General features: G+C 47.8%; 1 protein-coding gene and 1 pseudogene across 2 annotated transcripts in view; both read left to right on the forward strand.

The window, feature by feature from the left end:
- LOC147455080 (phosphatidylinositol-3-phosphatase SAC1-like) overlaps positions 1 to 20,759 on the forward strand; it is a 148,229-nt gene that overhangs the window by 5,326 nt on the left and 122,144 nt on the right. The gene's annotated exons all lie outside the window — the stretch shown is intronic.
- LOC147455081 (uncharacterized) lies at positions 2,220 to 3,239 on the forward strand (annotated as a pseudogene).

The following is a 20,759-nucleotide window of genomic DNA, read 5'->3' on the forward strand; positions in this document are numbered from 1 at the left end:
ATCCATGTATCCAGGCCTAGTCACAAATCCGTCCTCCGTGAGTTGGAGAAGACGCTCTCTATAGAAAGCTATCTTTGTGCCCAACTCCTGTATCGGTTGTATCCATGTGCTCCTGGTATCTAGCTGAATCAGGTTCTGGGATATGAGTAGTGTAATCTCTGTCCGTGTGATAGATAGGGAGGTTGCATCCAAGGAGTAGTGGAACATAGGCAATCTGTCCATACTGAACCCATGTAACTGAAACCATGATGTTTTCTGCCCATACCAACATGTTGTGTCACCCTGCAACGCTAGCTGTTTGGAGGACTCAAGGGCTACCGAGCAGATCTGTCTTTGGTGAGGTCCCATAAATTGTGCATAAAGGATACTCATCTAGTAAGTGCCTCGACCACGAGGGGAGGAGCAGCTAGCTCGGCTCAAATAATGTCATGTGGCACTGAGGCCTTAACCCAAATCATCCGAGAAATCATAGAGACTAGAGGCCTCCCCATACATCTCCATCCATTAGTGCTACCAGATCTGCCATGGTGATCCACCAAGGTTCCCCATATTTGAACTTAGTCATAGCTAACTAATCGATAGACTCATCCATAAGCCCTAAACTCTTGATTGATTAATTTCATTAAAGTACAATTTATTTGTCCTTAATGGCAGTGTAGCATTTCATAATTCTTTGCATTTACTCATTTCCACATGTACTTTACATTCCCTCCATGCTGAACCCATGTAATTGAAACCATGATGTTTTCTGCCCATACCAACATGTTGTATCACCCTGCAACGCTAGCTGTTTGGAGGACTCAAGGGCTAGTGGAGCAGATCTGTCTTTGGGGAGGTCCCATAAATTGTGCATAAAGGATACTCATCTAGTAAGTACCTCGAGCACGAGGGGAGCAACAGCTAGCTCGGCTCGAATAATGTCATGTGGCACTGAGGCCTTAACCTGAATCATCCGAGAAATCATAGAGACTAGAGGCCTCTCCATACATCTGCATCCATCAGTGCTACCAAATCTGCCATGGTGATCCACCGAGGGTCCCCATATTTGAACTCCATAAACCACTGGAGCCACTAGAGTGTCAAAATCCCAGAGCTTTGTTCGAGGTTCTTGAAACTGACCCTGCGAACAGATCCTCCCCAGTCTCCCTAATGCTACGTAAGCTTTGGCTAGTCTCGTCTCTTCTACTCTCCTCAAGGAGAATACCAAGCCACTGAAGACCACCCCAAGATAGGTATATGCATCTGTATACTCCACAATCTCTCGACCATACGTAAATGCGGGAGCTGACCTGCTAATCCATTGTGGTGTGGTGTTAAAACACCATTACCTTGGTCTTACCAAGGTTCACTGACATTCCACTATCGTGGGCAAATACATGTAATGCATCCAAATGACGGTGCATCCCCTCTGGAGAATTTGAAATCAGCACAATATCATCAGCATATATTACGAGATACGGGGCCGTTTTCATTGTCTTTTCAGAGAGGGTGTTGGACCATTGTCTAGAGTTATGAGATACCAGGATCAGAGATGTCTTGGTTTGTATCTTTTAGAGTTGTGCAGACGTAGAGAGGGTTTACTGAGGGGATCAGGTGGAGAGAGACAATCCCAGAGACAAGTCATAGACTTCTTTAGACTAGCTACTCTTTCTGCAACCAAAGGAGCAACCACCACAAGGAGATTTTAGAGTCCACCCGTACCAAAGGTACCTTGATTGACTAAGCCCTTGATCTCGAGAGATCCAGATGCCCACGACTACGAGGGGCATCACGACATTGACGGAGATTACTGCAGAAGATCAGGTCTACTCTACTACAAAATGGGAGACGCCCAGTCAGAGTACTTTACCATGGGGGACATCAACGAGATTCGCCAGTGATCGATGCTGGATATCCTAGGACATCGACGATGATGATGATGTTCCTGATCTCTCACAAGATTGTATCTTTGTTTTTGCTAGAGAGCTCCTAGTCACCCCCTCGTAGTGCCTTACAGTTCTGTTTTAGCTTTTTTGCTTTTAGTTTTAGTTTCTCGTATTTTCTTCCAGACACTTTATGAGATTCTCCTGAGATGTAACTTTTGGGTCTCATAGGTGATTTTGGCCTTTGGAAGATGTTTAATATAACATTTCATTGTCATCTCTCTCTCTCTCTCTCTCTCTCTTCTCTCTCTCTCTCTCTCTCTCTCTCTCTCTCCTACTCAGGAGTTAAGCACGAAGATGGCTTTTTACAGAGAACATTTTCTCCAACTCACGGAAAATGGCTTTGTAGTTGGGCCCAGCTATATGGATACACATTTATCATATGGGGTGCGGTGTGCTGTTGGCCAGATACGCACATCCTCACACCAGCTTGAGATTGAGACTGGCAGATATAGAGGAGTCCTGGCTGAGGCTAGGGTATGTCATGTATGCCATATGGAGTTAGAGACAGAGCTCCATTACATATGTCATTGCTCGGCATACTATGAGATTCATGGGCGATTCCATTGCTTATTCAAGGAGGGTTTTGGACCACTTTCCAGAGTTATGGGACACCAGGATTAGACATGCTTAGGTCTATTCTTGCTTGAGTTGAAGAGACAGAGATTGCTTGTTGAGGCGACTGGAGAGACAAACTCAGTGGCAGGTTACGGACTATTTTAGGCCAGCCATTACAGCTAGAGAGCTAGACAGATAGGTTCTGCAGTAGAGTTCGGATCCCACCTCCACTAGAGGCACACTGATTGACCGTGCGATGGACCTAGGGAGATCCAGACGTCCACGATTACGAAGGAGGGCTTCCCAGCATAGATGGAGATTACAGAGGAGGATTCAGATATTTTGACGTGCCACACATGATACCCAATCAGGTTTTTGACTGTGGAGGACATCAAGGAGCTCTGATCGATGCTAGATATACTCTGAGCTGGAGGATTATCCCCTTCTTAGTAGCTTACGTTTCTTGCATCCTCATTATTTTGTACCTTGATATTGACTAGAGAGTCTCTAGTCTTTTTCCCACTTTCACTTTCACTACAACATTTTGTTGAGGATGTTTATTCTTTCTTTCAACACACTGACTTTGTATTAGACTCACCAGTTTGTAACTTGTTGGTCTCAAAGGGCATTTTGGCCTTTTGTAGACATTAATAATCATCTCTCTCTCTCTCTCTCTCATGGTGTGGGGATACTTAATGGCCTACAACGTTTTCCTAGAATGGCCGGTTTCACATGTTTTCCACACAAACATGGGGCGAGTGCAGTGGACTATGTCATGGCACAACCGAGCTTCATCCCCTGCATTCAGGATTTCACAGTAGGACCAAGACCAGTGGGTGTAGCAGTGGATCATGCTCTCTTGACACTTTCTATCTCCTTTCAGTAGAGCACAACCCAGGTGTCAGGAGGGAGGACACATTGTAGCAGGGCTAGAGTGTCGCAGGCACCGAACAGACAGTCAGTTGCAGTTGGGCTGAGTCCACACTGGACGGACTTTTACCTGGGCTGTGACACGTGGCTGGCATACGGGTGGTGGTCTAGCGGACGCGGGGCCAAACCACCACAACCACAGTTTTGAGATAGTCTTAGTTTGATTAGATATTTGTGAGCCGTTTGTGGCTCTTTATGGTTATATATATCCATAGCTGTTTGGGGTCATCCACTTTGTATTGTCTAGCATTAGTCTCGAGTCCTGAGTCTAGAGTTCGGCACGCCATTGGTACTCTCCCTGCACATTGAAGCCCCGACACCCCCAATGTACCCCGAGTCCTGAGCTTGGAGCTGTGTGTGCTGCCAGTTAGAGTTGTATGGTTCTTTGAGCTTGTCGAGTTCCATTGAGTTGAGTCTGCAGTTGTGTTTTGAGTCGTCATGTCTTGAGTCATATTCCACTTCTATGTTTGAGTCATGTTCTTGTGTGATGTTTCTTATGTTGGAGTGAGGTTTCATGCATACTGCATTGAGGAGCACCCACTCTAGAGAGCACGACACCTTTTCCTTGCTACAGGTGCTCTCATTTTTGGCACGCCCGGTGGGACCTCAACTGAAATCTCACTCCATGGGAAGTCCAATCGAGGAGCTATTGGGTTTCACCTCTCTGTTTTGGTCTGTTGGGCTGCTTCAGCTTGTCCAGTCTACTTTCACCTTGTCCCGCGTAGTCTAGGCCTGCTGGTCTAGTCTCTCGCCTTGTCTAATAGTCTCTCAACCTGGTCTAGTCCTCTCTCGTCCAGGTCTATCCAGGTGGTCCAGTCACTTGCCTTGGTCTAGTGGCGTTTGGGCCAGGGTCCAATAAGTTACAAGTCTTCGTGCCCAAGGCTTGGGTAGGTTTTTGGTTACTGTATGACACATACAAGACAGTCAAAAGAGCGACAAAGCCCACTACTATGTCATCTAAATTACTACCACAGGAAGCGTCAACCCTTCGTGCCAAGCAGAAGTCCACCAGTCCCATTACCCCTACCTTCCTCCTCAACCAGTTCTACACCTCCCCAGTTACCCCCATCAATAAATAAACTTCTCATCCCTTGTGTTACAACAAGCTCCAGTGCAACAAGCTGTTGCATAGATAGCCATGGGGGAGCTCACAAGCGTTCTAGCTAAGGTGATTATTAAGTTTCCGACTTTCATGTCTGTCCACAGAGGATGCCGACGACCATGCCCAGAGGTTCGTGTCTCTCAACAGAGGTCGTGGCCTCAACCGAGAAGATGCCTACTTAGTACTCTTCCCATCTACCTTGGATGGCTTAGCAGACAAGTGGTACAGTCAGTTTGCTGAAAACCACTTTGCTACTTGGGAAACATTAAGATAACAATTTTTTGAAGCTTTCAGACGAGGGGATTCCAAGAAAAGGTTCTGGATGAGTTGGCCAACCTGATGCTTCAGCCCAAAGAGACTTTTGCAGAACTCATGACCATAACAAAGTCTCTAGTCGCCAAGCTTCCTCAGCAACCAGGTCAGTTTATGGTCAAGAAATGGGTAGAAAAGGCTCTTCCAAAGACTTCTCAGCAAAAACTCAGAGAGAATCTCCGACCTGACGCCAACTTGGAGGAGCTTGTTGTTGCTGCTACTAGGATAGAGGGGGCAAGGAAGCGTTTACCGACTCCTCTTAGGTCGAGTATGCCTTTGTACTATTGGAAAGTCCATCTGACCCCTTGACTTCTTTATGTAGGGAACTTGAAGCCCTAAAGTTACAGCGCGCTCTTCAGGAGGAGAGATTAATCTCTCTTAGACAGGAGAAGCCCCCACATCACGAGGCTTTGGATCAAATCAAGAGAGTAGAAGAGCTTAGGTCTTGGCAGGAGTCTAAGGCTATGTTAGGTGTAGCTCATGCCGCTCTCCAGGACACCCTCCACAAGACTGCCCCCTTCGCTCTTATTGCCACTTCTGCAAAAAGTTTGGACATGAAGACAAGGATTGCTACTATATCAAGGGATTGTGGAAAATACAACAAAGTCTCGGCCCTTCTCTCCAACAAGGGCTAGCACCGATATCTAATATGGTTTCCCCCTATGGCCATCCAAACTACATGCCACTTTTGCTCAATACCCCTACTGTCCAAGGTATGTCAAGTACTTTAAGTGTGAGTCGATTACCGCGCTCTAAACAAGGTAACTATCCCAAACGGTTTTCCCACACCCTTCACTGAGCGTGTGCTCGAAGATGTAGCAGGGCATGTACTGTACAGTTTCATGGATGGTTTAGTGGGTACAATCAGTTGGGCATCCATAAGGTGATTAGATCAAAACGGCTTTTGTGACTCCTTGGGGTATTTTCATCTACAGTAGAATGTCTTTTGGGTTGAAAAATGCTCCACCTTCCTTCAATCGCACAATATATCTCATATTTTGTCCTTTGCTTACAGGTTATCTTCGCATATTCATGGACGATTTTTTAACCTTCTCGGGTGCTCAATGTTCAACCACAGTGGAGAATCTAGAGGAGCACCTCGCTCAGCTCTCTACCGTCTTCCTCAGGTGCAGAGAGGCACGCCTGAAGCTCAATCCGAACAAATGTCTTTTTTTGGTCACTGAAGGTACACTTATAGGCCATGTGGTGTCTGCTAAAGCTTTAGCGTATGACCCAAAGAAGATAGTAGCCATCTTGAAGTTACCTCCTCCCATCAACCCAAAAGGTGGTTAGAGCTTTGTACGCCCTACAGGCTATCATTGCAGGTTTATACGCATGTATGCATAGGTGGCTCAAACATTGCCCCTACTCACCAGTGCTACTGTACCCTTCCAATGGTCAAAACCCGAGGCTGAAGCATTTGCATACCTCAAAAATCGCCTCACTGAAGCACTTATTTTAGTTGTCCCCAATTGGTCTCTCCCTTTTCATGTGCACACGGATGCCAGTCAACTGACTGTGGGTGCCGTGCTGACTGAACCTAGTAAGAAGTTCAACCTGGATCGCCCTGTTCACTATGCAAGTCAACTGATCACCAAAGCAGAGCGCAACTATAGCACCATAGAAAGGGAAGGTTTGGGTATTGTGTATGCTCTACAAAAATTTCGTCACTATTTATTCTGGGTCCACTTCACAATTATGACTGATCACCATGCCTTGCGCTATCTGCTTAATAACCGGAGTTTGCAGGTCGAGTATGGCGGTGGCTACTCTTATTTCAAGAGTTTGATTTCGAAAGGTACTTTTGTCCGACAAACATCATGTCATTGCTGACCACCTCTCTCGCATTCAAACATGTGAAGAAGCTACAGGGGTTGTGGATGACTTTCCAGATAGCAGTCTCTTTAAGGTGGATACCACTCCGGAATGGTACGGCGATAGGCCCCTTGGCCGGGATCTACAAGTTGGCTCCATTCTTCAGGGCTTGACACGTTAGCAGTTTGTGACATCCCCCCTTCTTGAAAGAAAGTAATCGTCCGCGATTATAGCATATTTGCAAACCAATTCAAGTTAGCTCAAAAATTTCCGAGGGTCATTCCGAGGGACAATCAGTTTGCTCTCTTTTTTGTTAAGGAGTTAGCTTCTTCTTTCGGCTCTTTTGATCAAGGAGTTGGCTTCTCCTTTCGTGTCACGTGACACATCCAGCCCTATGTGTCCGTGGACAAGCCACAACATCAAGGTTCAGTTCAGTCAAATCAGTCTAGAATAGGAAGCGATTTGGCACTTTTGTGAGTCTGTTCGCAGACCGTGCATGTCCAGACACTTAGATTAGATGCATATCCTTTGGTTGCACACAGCATGATCATAAGCATTCCCATCAGAATCCATCAGAATCCTTCAGGGGAATTTTCCAGCGCATTTAGCCTATTTTTCCTATTTTTGACATTTTTCACTTATTATTTTTAAGTGACTTTTGTTGGAAAGTAGGTAGGGCAAATTGAGTAAGTTTGTATATAAGCAAACCTAGACTAGCACTAATTGGCAGAAGAGGCAGCAGGAGCTCCATTGCTCAACAGGAAACTTCTCAGCAAGAACCTTCATTGGTGGCGTTTTTCCTCCAAGCAAGGACTGAGATCCCCTAGCGTTTTTCATCAAGCATCCTCGCTAGGCATCCTCAGCCCCTAGCGTTTTTCATCAGCAAGTTTCACCGCAGAAGACCTCATGACCTAGCGTTTTCAAGAACCCCCAAGTTGCCCCTTTTGCATGGCGATTTTCAGCAGATAAGCCAACAGCAGTTTTTCAGCCATCAGAGATCAGCAACCATCAGCGTTTTTGGTCCCGGTGAAGTTCAGCCAGTAGAGTTTTTGGTACAGCAGCAAATCAGCCGCAGGATTCAGCCATTAGCATTTTTGGACAGTAGTACATAAGCGTCAGATTTCAGCCCTTAGATCGGTCTCGCCATCCCCGTCGTCGTCATCGATCTAGCCTAGACTTGCATTAGTCACATGCATTCAGTTTGTACCAGTTTGTGCATTCAATAGTAGACCACTCTCACCGACGAGAGTGGGGCCTTCGGAGGAGGGTTTTACAACGTCTTGGTGTCGTATTTCTCTTCTCTTTCTATCTCTCAGTCTCATACACTTGCACGCACAGTGTCCGTTCACTTTGTTGTGATCATAGCACTCTCTCATTAAGAATGGAAGGCTCTTTCTTCCATAAGAACAAAAGGAGCCTTGAGCACTGTTCGGAGCACTCATCTTGAACAAAGTTCAAACATTCATTCCGCTGCACCTAACATTTCGGAAGGCTCTTCCTTCCATAAGAACAAAAGGAGCCTTGAGCACAGTTCGGAGCACTCATCTTGAGCAAAGTTCAAACATTCATTCCGGTGCACCTAACATTTCGGCTCTTTTGATCAAGGAGTTGGCTTCTCCTTTCGGTTCTTTTTGATCAAGGAGTTGGCTTCTCCTTTCGTCCAGATCGAAACTCTTGACATTCCGGCATAGTAAAATTAGCCATCACACCAGACCGCACTGATCTTCCGCGGGTGTCTTGATGCACTAAAATTACATGCCCAAGAATCTCATCTAATTAGGAATATTCAGTGGTTGGCACATCACAATGCAACACAAATGCTCACATATGCATGTTACAAGACATAGAAACATAAAGCCGTCGATGAACACTCCTCCCGTATAACCTAACAAGGTCTAGGCTGGGAGATATTCAATGACTCCCTCATCACTCCTTCCGCATAACCTAAAAAGGTTCGGGCCGGGAGATATAGAGGCCTTTTACAAAAAAACCCCCCCTAGACCGCAACCTACGTCGTTTGGAGGTGCTGAGAGTAACCACTGCTCAGACTTCTTAATACGCCTCTCGCATAACCATCTAGGTCCGGGCCGAAAGTCACAATAACAATTATCTTACAAGCATACAACCAAACGCTCCCCACGCATGGGCCTGCATCTCTCGGAGGTTTTCTAGCATACAACGAAACGCTCCCCAGACATCGGCCTGTGTCGTTCCTAGGTTTTCAAACATACAACGAAACGCTCCCCAGGCACTGCGTCGTTTCGAGGTTCAAACAATACCAAAACAGTATTTCTCACTTCTTCGCCCGAGAGTAAAATCACCAATCAATGAAACCGTTATTAAAACCAGAGTCAAACAATTCAAATCGGCACCAAGACAGGTTCAAAATAGATACCATCCATTTCAAACAAATTTCAAACAGGACCACCAAACAAGTTCTCAAACAGATTTCGAACTGAAAAAGCAATCTAGACATCCATCGAGCTCGAAAAGTCAACTGAATTTCCATCCTGAAACATGCACCAAAAATTAGGGTTAGGTTCCTTCCATAAGGTCGTAGCGGACCACAACATGATCCATTAGTTCTTGGACAGACAATGTTCCTCTGGCGGCGATGGTAGTCCGAAGACATAGCAATCACACCGGACCTCCAAGGTTATCATCTTGAGAAGAAACACCTGGTGAGAGATGTCCAAAAATTTCAAGTCGTAATCTGCTAGGGTTTCCATGGCAAGCATTTCAAGATACCCCACTCTGCCAGAAGTTGCACTCCGAAGGAAGATGTTAAAAACCATATAACTTCAGGCAAAAATTTTCCTGAAAGCTTGCCAAGTCCTTGAAGAGTGCGGCTTGGTAGCTATAGACATCAACATTTGCATGGCACTCCTTTTGAGGAAAACAGTGACTCGAAACAAATCTTGGATCCTTCTTTGCAAGTGATCTTTTTGAGTTATGCCCTGTAAGACATGAGCGGTGAAGACGGAAGCACGCCCGATGCGCGATGTATGAAGGGTGGGAGTCGCTAATAAGTCCGGGGTCGGGACCCGAAGATACTTCAAATAAAATTCCAATAGCTGTGTCTGCTCTTTTGTGGGACCGGTATGCTTTCAGAAAAGCACACGCGTGATGCTCTGATACCACTATCACAAGAGAGGCACCACGTGCCAATAGAAAAGAATAGATTGAACAAACTTTTAGCACTTCAATAACAACTGAATTTAGAGAGAGAGAGAGAGCATACGCGACACGGAGTGGCGGAATTCCACCCCAGAGAGTATTGGCCCCAAACCTTAGCGCCCCTTTCGGTATTTCTTTATATTGCATCAACACAGTACAAGCCGGTACTCCAGACTCTGCACCTTCTCCAGGAAGCATGCTAGAGAATGAGCCCATGGCCTCATATTTAAAGGCCCTGGGCCCCAAAAGCAGTTTACATGAAAAGCCTTCAAAACTCAAAAGCTCCTGGTCCAAAAGCAATGCCAAAAAGCTGTCGTAAATCACGGAATTCCGTTCAATTGCCACGTCAGCAGTCAGCACAAAATGCGTAAATCTGTACAGCCTGCCACGTTAGCACTGCCAACGTAATTTTCGGAGCCTCCGTATAGCTACCACGTCATCAGTTCCACGTGTGTGTGTGAGGGTCCAACTTTATTCTAAATGATTTTATGTCACTTGGGCCCCATCGGACAGGGTCCCATTAGTTGGTAGGACTTCTTCTTCTGCTGTTGCTTGTCTTCTTAGGGTTTAGGCCCCTTGGTCGGGATCTGCAAGTTGGCTCCATTCTTCAGGGCTTGACATGTCAGCAATTTGTGACACCCAGGCTCTAGCTTGGCAAGGACCATTCATAGTACAGGAGATTTTACCACAAGGGGCCGTACAATTATTAACTCTAGAAGGTGTTTCTTTGCTGTTGGTAAATGGCTCCAAGATCAAACGCCATTATCCCTTGCAATAAGCTTAAAGCAATTCTTTCCCCCTATTACTTTAACCTATCTCATTCATTCAGTTTGGTTTAGCCCCTGCCTACCTACCAACTTACCACCTATTCACCTCACTTCCATCTTTTGTCTTTATCCCATCCCAGTCCTTGCATCTCTGACCCACTATTAACATATTCTTCCTGCTGATTATGTCTATCTTTCGTCTTGCAAAATCCTCAATTGATTCCCGATCTATATCTTGGTGTTCTTTCTTTGAGAATTCTCCTATTTGGTTTGGTTAATTGAATCCGTATCTTTACTAAGGTCTCAATCTATCCAATTGGCTGCTACCCTCTTGTTCATGAACTGTCTAGTGGAGCATTCTCATCTTAAACTGCGTTGTCCACTTTGTGTGTTTTTTCAGAAAAATGGCTAGGCTCTGTTAAACTCTTATTTTCCTTTCCTAATTGCCGTCTTCATGTCACATGTTGAATTCACTTTCTGTTTGTTGGACTTTGGGAGCATAGCAGTGTTCGTTTACTTTGCAAAAGTTTTACACAACCATTTATCTTTCCCTAGCAAGTTCTATCCTCACCACAATTCTGGTATTCACAACCGATACTGTATTCTCATACACATCAACAGCGCCTTCGACGCTCAGTTCACCATTAAAGCATGAGTTCAGTTCACCATTGAAACTAGAGAAACTCTCCATCTTGCTTTCTCTAGAAAAAAGAAAACCTACCTCTCTATTATCTAACCTTCAACCTCCTACCTTCCCCAATCCCTTTCACTGCTTTAACTGCTTTAACTGCTTTAACCTTCATGAGCCTGCTTTAACTGCTCCTCCAACCATGGACTGTGTGGATGCTGCTCCTGCATCCTCTGTAGTGAAGCAATGCCTCGTCTAAGACACTACTCCTCCTCTCTCGCTGCAGCTCGTCGAACCAGAGACTCCTGGAGAAAAAAGTGGCTAAGTTGAGCTAGGCCTAAGGCCACTCTTTCTGCAGGTAGAGCCTGGTTGTCCATGCCCTCTGTCTAGAGAGTCTCTACCCTCTCTCTGAGTGCTGAGTCCAACAAGACCCGCTCTGGGATGCGAAGCATCGTGCTCCCACTCCTCTGCCTGTCTGCCACTGTGAGGATCACTGGTGCATGGTCCAAGAAGGATGTCCTTGCCAAGATGCCCACTGAGCCTCCCAAGTCACTGAAGTGATCACTAGTGTAGAAGCGATCTATCCGCGATAGATTCATTCCTCCCACTCTGCGGTCCGATCTAGAGAAGGCAAGACTCTTTGGAGGCCTCACAAAGCCAGAATGCTGCCATGTATCCGAGACCCTCAAAGTCATACACAACCTCTCCCAAGCTGCTAACTTGACTCCATGCACAGTAGCATGGCTGCCTCCGACCTGTCAGAAGGGTCCTCCAACATGTTGAAGTCCCCTCCTACACACTAATGGTCAACCTGTGGCAAAGACTCAACAATCTGTGACAAAAACTCTGCACGAGCACTCGCCACATTGGGCGCATAGATGTTCAGGAAGCCCACAAGGCCACCTTGAAGCTGCATAGTAATCCACTGAGCCCTGCCTGGCACAATAATCCCTCTGCCCACAATGGCCTGCTGCAATGAGTCCGCAATAGTCATACATACCCCACCCTGGATGCCTCCAGGTCCAAAAGCAGCTGACCAAAAGGTATCATAACGTCCACACAAAATCTGACCACATCGCCGAATGCGGCTCTCAGACAAATGGTGCTCCTGAAGCATAAGGAGATCAATCTCTCCTCCCACAAGGCAACGCTGAAGCTCCTGACGCAATCGGCCCCGTTGTCGCTGAAACTGGGGCCCACCTAGTCCCTGCACGTTCCACGAGACGATCCTCATGGGGAGCGAGAGAGAACAGATGCTGCCGCAGCAGCAAGACGGGCTATCTTTGAGGCTGGCTTGGATGGGGAGTAATCCGCATCGGAGCGTCCTCTAGATAGGCGAGACTGCAGTGAGTGCCTAGCCCAAGCCCAAGCAGAGCGAGCCGTGCGTAAAGCAACCTCCTCTGTCCAGGAGTCCTCATGAATGTATACATAGCAAGGCAAACACTGCGCATCAGCAAAAAAGTACACCACAATGTGCCTACATCCTGCTGAGTCTGGGGGTGTCACCGCAAACTTGGCCAATGGCCACAAAGTCTACAGCAAATCTGTAACTCCAAGTTCTCCCATGTGGTGAGAGAACTCGAGAACCTGTGTATGCAACCATCCCACCATTGAGTCGAGGGACCACTCTGTGTCGGTCCTACCACAGAGGGGGAAGGAGAAACCAACTGCTGAGTCCAAGGCCTCTGTTCCCCTAGCGGCGAGGAACGAAGGGTGGACCCTGAAGCAGGCTGCCTCGTGGTCTGCTGCGGAATCGCCGAGGAAGCGAGTGAACCCGTAGTCGAAGAAATCCCAGCGGCGTCGGAGGTCAATGCTTGTCAGACCACGAGGGATAGCTGCGAGCGAAGATGTCTGAATCTACAGAGGGGGCCGCAAGAAGGGCTGACCCTCTGTCGCTAGGCGACTCGTGGCAAAGGCGTTGCCAAGAGATCTCCTAGCCGCCGGCGAGGGACCAGTCTCCTGAGTCGACTGTGGTACTGGAGCAGGAGGAGGGGGAGAAGGAGCTGGGGGGGGGGGGGGGGGGGGGGGGGGGGGGGGGGGCGAAGGAGAAGAGAAGCGGGGTGGGGCGACAGAGACAGGGGGGCGAGGAGGGGAGTAGGCGGGAGCAGAGGGCGGGGGAGGGGATGAGGAGGAGGAGGGGAAATCTGAAGGTGGGGCGGCTGGCGAAGGTGAAGCTGAGGTGGAGGCTGGCGTAGGGGGCTCCTCCTGCTCGAGAGGACCAAAGTGGTTTCCCGTGGGAACCCACTGCTGCTGAGTAGGTACCTGAGGGCCACTTAAGTGCCAGGCTGTCGCTGTGGCCCCTGGTGTCGACGGCCATGGGCCTGCTGCCACCCCTCCTCCGCTGAAGCCCCAGGCTCGAAGGGTGGCTCTGAATCTGTGCGCTGTGCCGCTGGTTGTGGCTGCGGCCCAGCCTTGGCAGGCTGGGGCTGAGGCTGAGGTGCAGGTCGTGGCCTCCTCCGTGGACAGGCCTTCGCTAGGTGGCCCATTTGTCTGCAAATGAAGCACTGGTTCGGGAGACCCGAGTACTCACACACTCTGTCTAAACCAACCCCCACTCACACGAGACAGAAGGATGACCTTGGGGAGCGTGTGGGTATCTCTGACCAAAACTCGAACTGAAGGGATGCCAGCCGCCTTGGCAGCTACTGATGCTGCCGTACGAGGTGTCTCCAGGACAGTCCCGATGGTGGAGCCAATCCTGGAGAGAAGTGGAAGGTACTCCCTCCGTAAACCCGGAAAGCAGACTGAGATGGGGATGTCTGCCTCCTCTACTAGCACATCCGAGGTCAGGTCAAAACCATGTCGCCAGTGTCGAAAGTGGGCGCGTGATGCTCGGATGGCCAGTGGACTCATAGCTATGACCTTGGAGGCCATCTTGGAAGTCTCGAACTCGATCTGGTAGTACCCCCGTCCGAGAATCTGGACATCCAAGATCTTGCCCACCTCTGCGAGAAGGCGGGCCTGGAGAAGGTCTCGCAGCTCTCCTCTGCTAGGACGGGTGCCGAGAACCTTGCAGATGATAGAAGTCGCCTGCAAGCGCTCTACCTCTGCGGCAAGGCTCGCTTGCTCTGTCGGCGAAAGAGCAAGTCAAATGGTGGGCTCAGCGGGGTCGGGCGAGGGGGCTTCAGGTGAGTCCCTCTGTGGCGGAGCTGGAGCCTCCATCTGTGTCTACTGCTGAGTCGAAGAAGCAGACGGTGAAGAAAATCTGCAACCGAGCACGCCGAGCACTTGTCCGAAGAAGAAGTGTTGTAGAGCCAGGTGCAGAAGACCTTCGAGAACGATGAGGACGGGGGGGGGGGGGGGGGTTTGGGAGAAGCGGCCAGGGAATGGGGGGCAGCGGCGGGCTTGGGGGCAGCTAGGGGCGCGGGCGGCGGGCAGCAGAGGGTGAGGGTGGCGGGCAAGGTTGGGCGAAGGAGGCAGCGCGAGGGCGAGGGGGGCAACGCGAGGGCGAGAGAGAGGGGGGGTGGTGAGGGGCAGCGATGGCGCAACAGGGGGGGGGAGGGGAGCGTGCAGCAGCAGCGAGCAAATGTCAGAGTATCAGGAGCATTTTTTACAGTGCATAGATCTATTTTCCCTATTTTAGCCAATTTTCACTTATTATTTTTAAGTGACTTTTGTTGGGAAAGTGGGTAGGGTAATTCAGTCAAGCAAGTATATAAGAAACCCTAGGGCTAGCACTTTTGGGCAGAAGAGGCAGTAGGAACCGTGTGTTTGACAGTGCACCTTCTCAGCAAGACCCCCCAGTAGGAGACATAGCGTTCTCAGCCAACAGACCAAAGAAGAGCCTAGGGTTTTTCATCAAGATCACACAGCGTTTTGCAGACAGCAGGAGAAGCCTAGCGTTAGCAGATTCTAGCAGTTTACCTAGCGTTTCTGCAGCAGACTCCAATTCAGCCCTAACGTTTTTGGAGGACCACAACAGCCCAGCGTTTTGCAGTTCCTCGGCGATAGAACCCAGATTAGCATCTGCGTTTCAGTTTTCAGCATCAAGACACCGCAGTAGAAGTCCCAAACCTCGCAGATCTCACCTTCCCGCAACAGATCCTCGCCACACGGCCAGATCAGCCAAGGTTTGCAGATTCAGCCCGGAAAACGCAGATTTCAGCATCTGCGTTGTCAGTGCGTTGTCGTTGCATCGTTGTCATCGCCCTCGTGATCGACATAGAGTCAGAATTCAGCAGATAAAGATTTGCAGATTTCAGCCCTTAGTGTTTTCAGATTTCAGCCCGTCTCGTCGTCGTCCTCATCGTCGTCGACATCGTCGGCAAGTCCAAAGCATTGTAGAGTTTTGTGCAATCAATAGTAGACCGCTCTCGCCATAGAGAGTGGGGCCTTTGGAGGAGGGTTTGACAACATCCTGGTGTCGTATTCTTCTCTCTCTATCTCTTAGTCTCATGCACCTTCATTCACAGTGTTTACCACTTTGTTTGTGATCATTTGCACTCTCTCACTAAAGGAACGGAAGGCTCTCCCTTCCGTAAGTAAAGGAACCCTTGATAACAGTTCGGAGCACTCATCTTGAGCAAAGTTCAACATTCACTTCCGCTGCACCGTACATTGGTATCAGAGCTCTGGTAGTGCTCTGTATTACTCAAGGAAAGAACCACATAATTTTTTTTTGCTTGTTGCGGTCGCACATAACCCAAGTCCTCTTGGGCGTGTCGATTCCTAATCGTGTTTTTGAAGAGTGACAGGAATCCCAAGAAAGAAGGGCTTGTCCAGCCTCCCCTTGTTTCTCTTTTCACTCATTGAGAGCGGACCGTGCACTTAGCGGCCGGCCAATCGACGTGAGGTGGGAAAAAGCAACCTTGGTGTGAGTGCAAGGCCGCGAAGGGGTGTGCCCGTAGGAAAGAGTATAGTTTGGGTAAGAGAAGATCCTTCTCTAACACAGATTGCAAGCTAAAGAAGAACCTCAAGAACCTCAAGACTCCATGACCTCAAGAACCTCAAGACTCAAGAACCCAAGAACCCAAGACCCACAAGAACCCAAGTTCCTCGTAAACTTAAGAACCCACGACTTCAGTGTATGGTCAGTACCCGAAGCGGAATGGATACTTCGCATGGAGGTGATGAGCATGGCAGTGACGAAGAAGAATTTTCCCCACCAGGAGGTTTTTCTGGCCCTCCCCCTTCCCCATCTACGCCAAGGATTCCACCAAATCCTATGGAGGCTTTGGTCAAGTCGATGATGGACATGATGGCACACCAAGAAGCGCAACGCGTTACCTTGGAGCGTGAGCACCAAGAAAGACAAACATCCTTGGAGGAATGAATGGCTCGCGAGCGTGAACAAGCGCGCTTGGCGGCCAAGGAACGAAAAGAAAGAAAAGCAGAAAGAAAGGCAGCTATTGAGCTAGAGCGTGAGCAAGCGCGCTTGGCGGCCGAAGACAGACGAGCGGCCTTGGAGGCAGAGCGTGAGGTGCAGAGAGACCTACGCATGCAAGAGTTGGTCCGACAAGTTCTCACCTCGAAACCCGAGCCGGCCAAAGATGTTGGTGGTTCATCAAGTGGCGCAAGCCGAGATTTGGACTCCAACAAGCTCGTCACAGAGAAGATCACGTTCAGTAAGTATGATGGTAAGATGGATGCTACGATTATTTGTTCTTTGTTGCATCAATTTAATGCTTATTTTGCGACAACTAAGAAGACATGGAATAGCAAGGTTTTGACGATAGCCATGTACCTTGCTAGTGATGCCATTAATTGGTACCACTCATGGCAAGAGGCACAGTTGGCCGTGCACCTAGAGGAAGCTGAGGAAGGCACGCCCCTTTTTTTCAATTGGGCCGACTTCCAAGACAAGCTCAAGGCGCGGTTTATGCCACCACAGTACCTAGCGCGGTTGAAAGAGGATTGGCGCAACCTTAAGCATAATGGTATGCCAGTCATGTCCTTTTCTAAATGTGTTTTGCAGCTCAGCACCCAATTACGCAAATCGAATGATGAGGGCAAAGAGGCTTTTCTTTTTGGGTTGGACAAATATATCAAGTTTGATGTAGAAGTCTTCGACCCCTGGATCTCAACAAGGCGGTAGCAATTTCTCTCTCCCAAGAGATGAAGCACAACAAGAGAAAGCCTAAGGAAAACAAGACTTCTCCAAGCACCACTCAGACTTCTGAGAATGGTAAATCTTCTATTCAATCTTCCTCTAGTCTCTTAGAAAAGAACACTCACAATGAACCTAAGGATAAAGCAAACACAATTGCTAAACCTAAGCTCACTCCAGATGAAAAGACAAAACAAGGAATTTTAGGAGGATACATTACGTCGGAAGAGCAAAGCATTTATTCTAAGGAAGGTCGTTGTTATCATTGTCACATCAAGGTCACATTAAAAGAACATGTCCTAAGCTTGAATCGAATGAATCTAAAGAACCCACAGAACCCACTTCCTCTGTCAATGCAATAAATGAGAACACGAGTGTGACCCAAGTTTCTCATGATCATTCCATTGATGAGTCTCTCATTAAGTGTTATGGTCATGTGAAGGGTCGGCGTTTTGTCATATTGTTTGACCCAGGCAATATGCATGATGGGATTAGTGACTCTCTTGTTGAAAGAGCCCGCTTAGAGGTTAGCGAGACATCTCCTTTCGAGGTGTCGGGCTTCTCTCCTGGTATGGACTCTCTCATCCCGCAAGAGTGCCTTGATGTTTTGTTCACTGTTCAACAAGCATCCTTCCGCAGAAATTTGTAGTCTCTCCTCTCTTAGGATGTGATATGCTTTTAGGCATTCAATGGTTTCGTGAGCATAACCCTCTCATTGATTGGGCAACTAATACGTTCACTTTCAATGCTAAAAGTGACTCTCCCATTGTCATGCGTGGGGAGCAGGTTGTTCATTCTTCATCTCTCATTTCTAATGTGCAGGCGAAGATTGAATAGAATTAGGAGAAGGAGACTCTCTCAGTCTTGTCTTCTCCAAAGCACGACGCACATGATTTGCATGATAATGATAAGCATGATTAATTGCATGATCACGATGTGATTATTCACAATCATGATGATTTGCATGATCAAGATGTGATTATTCAAGAGCATGATGGTTTGCAAGATAATGATGTGATTGTTCACAAGGATGATGGTTAAGTTGATACTTTTTCTAGTGAAGCTAACCTCATTGCAGATTCAATAAATCATGAAGAACCGATCTTGGCTCTCGAGTTGAGGTCCAAAGAACCCCCACAGGAAGTATTATGTGTGAGCATAATTAGTCAGTACGCATTGTTCGAGTGTTTCATTCGTGACGCTTTCCTGTATTTTAGTCACCGTCCTTATGTGATCCCTTTCCACAGGCATGCCAAATTGTACGTTGAACACGATTCACTCATGAATGAGCACGAATGTATACGGATTACTCATGAAAAGGTTAGATGTTTGCACCCAAGGAATTCACATTCCATGTCTCTTCCTTGGCATGACACAATAATTGAAAGAGAACAAGAAGGATTGAGCATCAAGCATCGGCATTTCCATTGTGATTTGCCACAGTTGATAGATTTAGATCAGAAAGACAAGTTTCGACCTCATTTTTTGCGTGTGTTTGATGAACGGTTTGGCACTCCGTCTATATGTTCATCCACATTGCATGCACAGTCTTTAGAGAAGACTAGAATTTTTCTAGTCACTTTACATGGAATAGGTATGTTTAGGTTTTTGTGTTGGAAGTGGTTTTAGGAGTTTTCACCCTCGGAGATTCTTGAAGAAGGTAGACGCATGACTATAGATGAAGTTGAAGCATTGAAGGGAGCCACATATGACTTTGTGTCGCTTTCGGCGTGGCCCAAAGAAGCAAGCGTTGCAGACCTTTATGAAGTTCAAGTATCGCACGACCCACACATCAGAGCGGGTCGCCAAAGAGTCCTTTCTAGGATTCCAGACGCTGTTGGCGATCTCCCTCGACGCCATACAGTTCGGTACCAGTACCTCACTTTGGAAAAGAGGGGATGTCATGTGCACATCTGACCCTATGTGTACGTGGACAAGTTACTTCATGACCAGGGTTGGGTTCAGTTCAGTTCAGTTAGCCTAGCTTAGGAAGTGTTCTGGCACTTTTGTGAGTCTGTCCAGGCACTTAGAGTAGATGCATATCCTCTGGTTGCACACAACATGACCATCAGATTTCCATCAGAACCTATCAGGAGCATTTTTACAGTGCATAGACCTATTTTCCCTATTTTAGCAACCCTAGGGCTAGCACTTTTTAGCAGAAGAGGCAGCAGGAACCGCGTGTTCGACAGTGCACCTTCTCAACAAGTCCCCCCGGCAGGAGACATAGCGTTTTCAGCCAACAGACCAATGAAGAGCCTAGCGATTTTCATCAAGATCAGCCAGTGTTTTGCAGACAGCAGGAGAAGCCTGGCGTTAGCAGATTCTAGCAGTTTACCTAGCGTTTCTGCAGCAGACCCCAATTCAGCCCTAGCGTTTTTGGAGCACCACAGCAGCCCAGCGTTTTGCAGTTCCTTGGCGATAGAACCCAGATTAGCATCAGCGTTTCCAGTTTTCAGCATAAATACACCGCAGCAGAAGTCCCAAACCTCGCAGATCTCACCTTCCGGCAGCAGATCCTCGCCGCACGGTCAGATCAGCCAAGGTTTGCAGATTCAGCCCGGAAAACGTAGATTTCAGCATCTGTGTTTTCACCGCATCGTCGTTGCATCGTCGTCATCTCCGTCGTGATCGACATAGAGTCAGAATTCAGCAGATAAAGATGCAGATTTCAGCCCTTAGCATTTTCAGATTTCAGCCCGCCGTCTCGTCGTCGTCCTCATCGTCGTCGACATTGTCGGCAAGTCCAAAGCTTTGTAGAGTTTTGTGCAATCAATAGTAGACCGCTCTCGCCATAGAGAGTGGGGCCTTTGGAGGAGGGTTTGACAACATCGTGGTGTCGTATTCTTCTCTCTCTATCTCTTAGTCTCATGCACCTTCATTCACAGTGTTTACCACCTTGTTTGTGATCATTTGCACTCTCTCACTAAAGGAACGGAAGGCTCTCCCTTCCGTAAGTAAAAGGAACCCTTGAGCACAGCTCGGAGCACTCATCTTGAGCAAAGTTCAACATTCACTTCCGTTGCACCTTACACTGTGGTAATTAGAGTTCTGCAATCACAAAGGTGTTGTCAAGGAATATGGCAGGTAGTAGTCGGCAGATGCGGCGAGACATTTTGCACAAAAAGCCTACTCGTAGGGAGATAGAGAGTAGTTCTGAGGAGGAGGCAGAATCCAATCAGAGCAGCCATGATATGACTTCAAGTGTAGCCAGTGACAAGAGTTACAGGGTACCCTCTGAATGAACCCCTCTCACATGGTTCATTCCGAGGTCGAGCTCAGGGTCTTCTAGTAACCACAGTCACGAAGAAGTAGAGGCCAAGGATATAAGAAAGAAATATTTTCAGTGTTATGTTATGGAATCAACAGGTCTTCTCAATCCAGAGCCAAGCAGAGTTTACATTGAATTTTCACTTGCAACTACCCCATCCTTCTCTCAAGGATGTCCTGTCTAAGGACTAGCTGCAGACCCTCGGTCTAACTGCATTAGCGAATGCGGATT

Source organism: Adiantum capillus-veneris, chromosome 6 (genome assembly GCF_014529385.1).
Source record: "Adiantum capillus-veneris isolate H3 chromosome 6, ASM1452938v2, whole genome shotgun sequence".
Lineage (NCBI taxonomy): Eukaryota > Viridiplantae > Streptophyta > Polypodiopsida > Polypodiales > Pteridaceae > Adiantum > Adiantum capillus-veneris.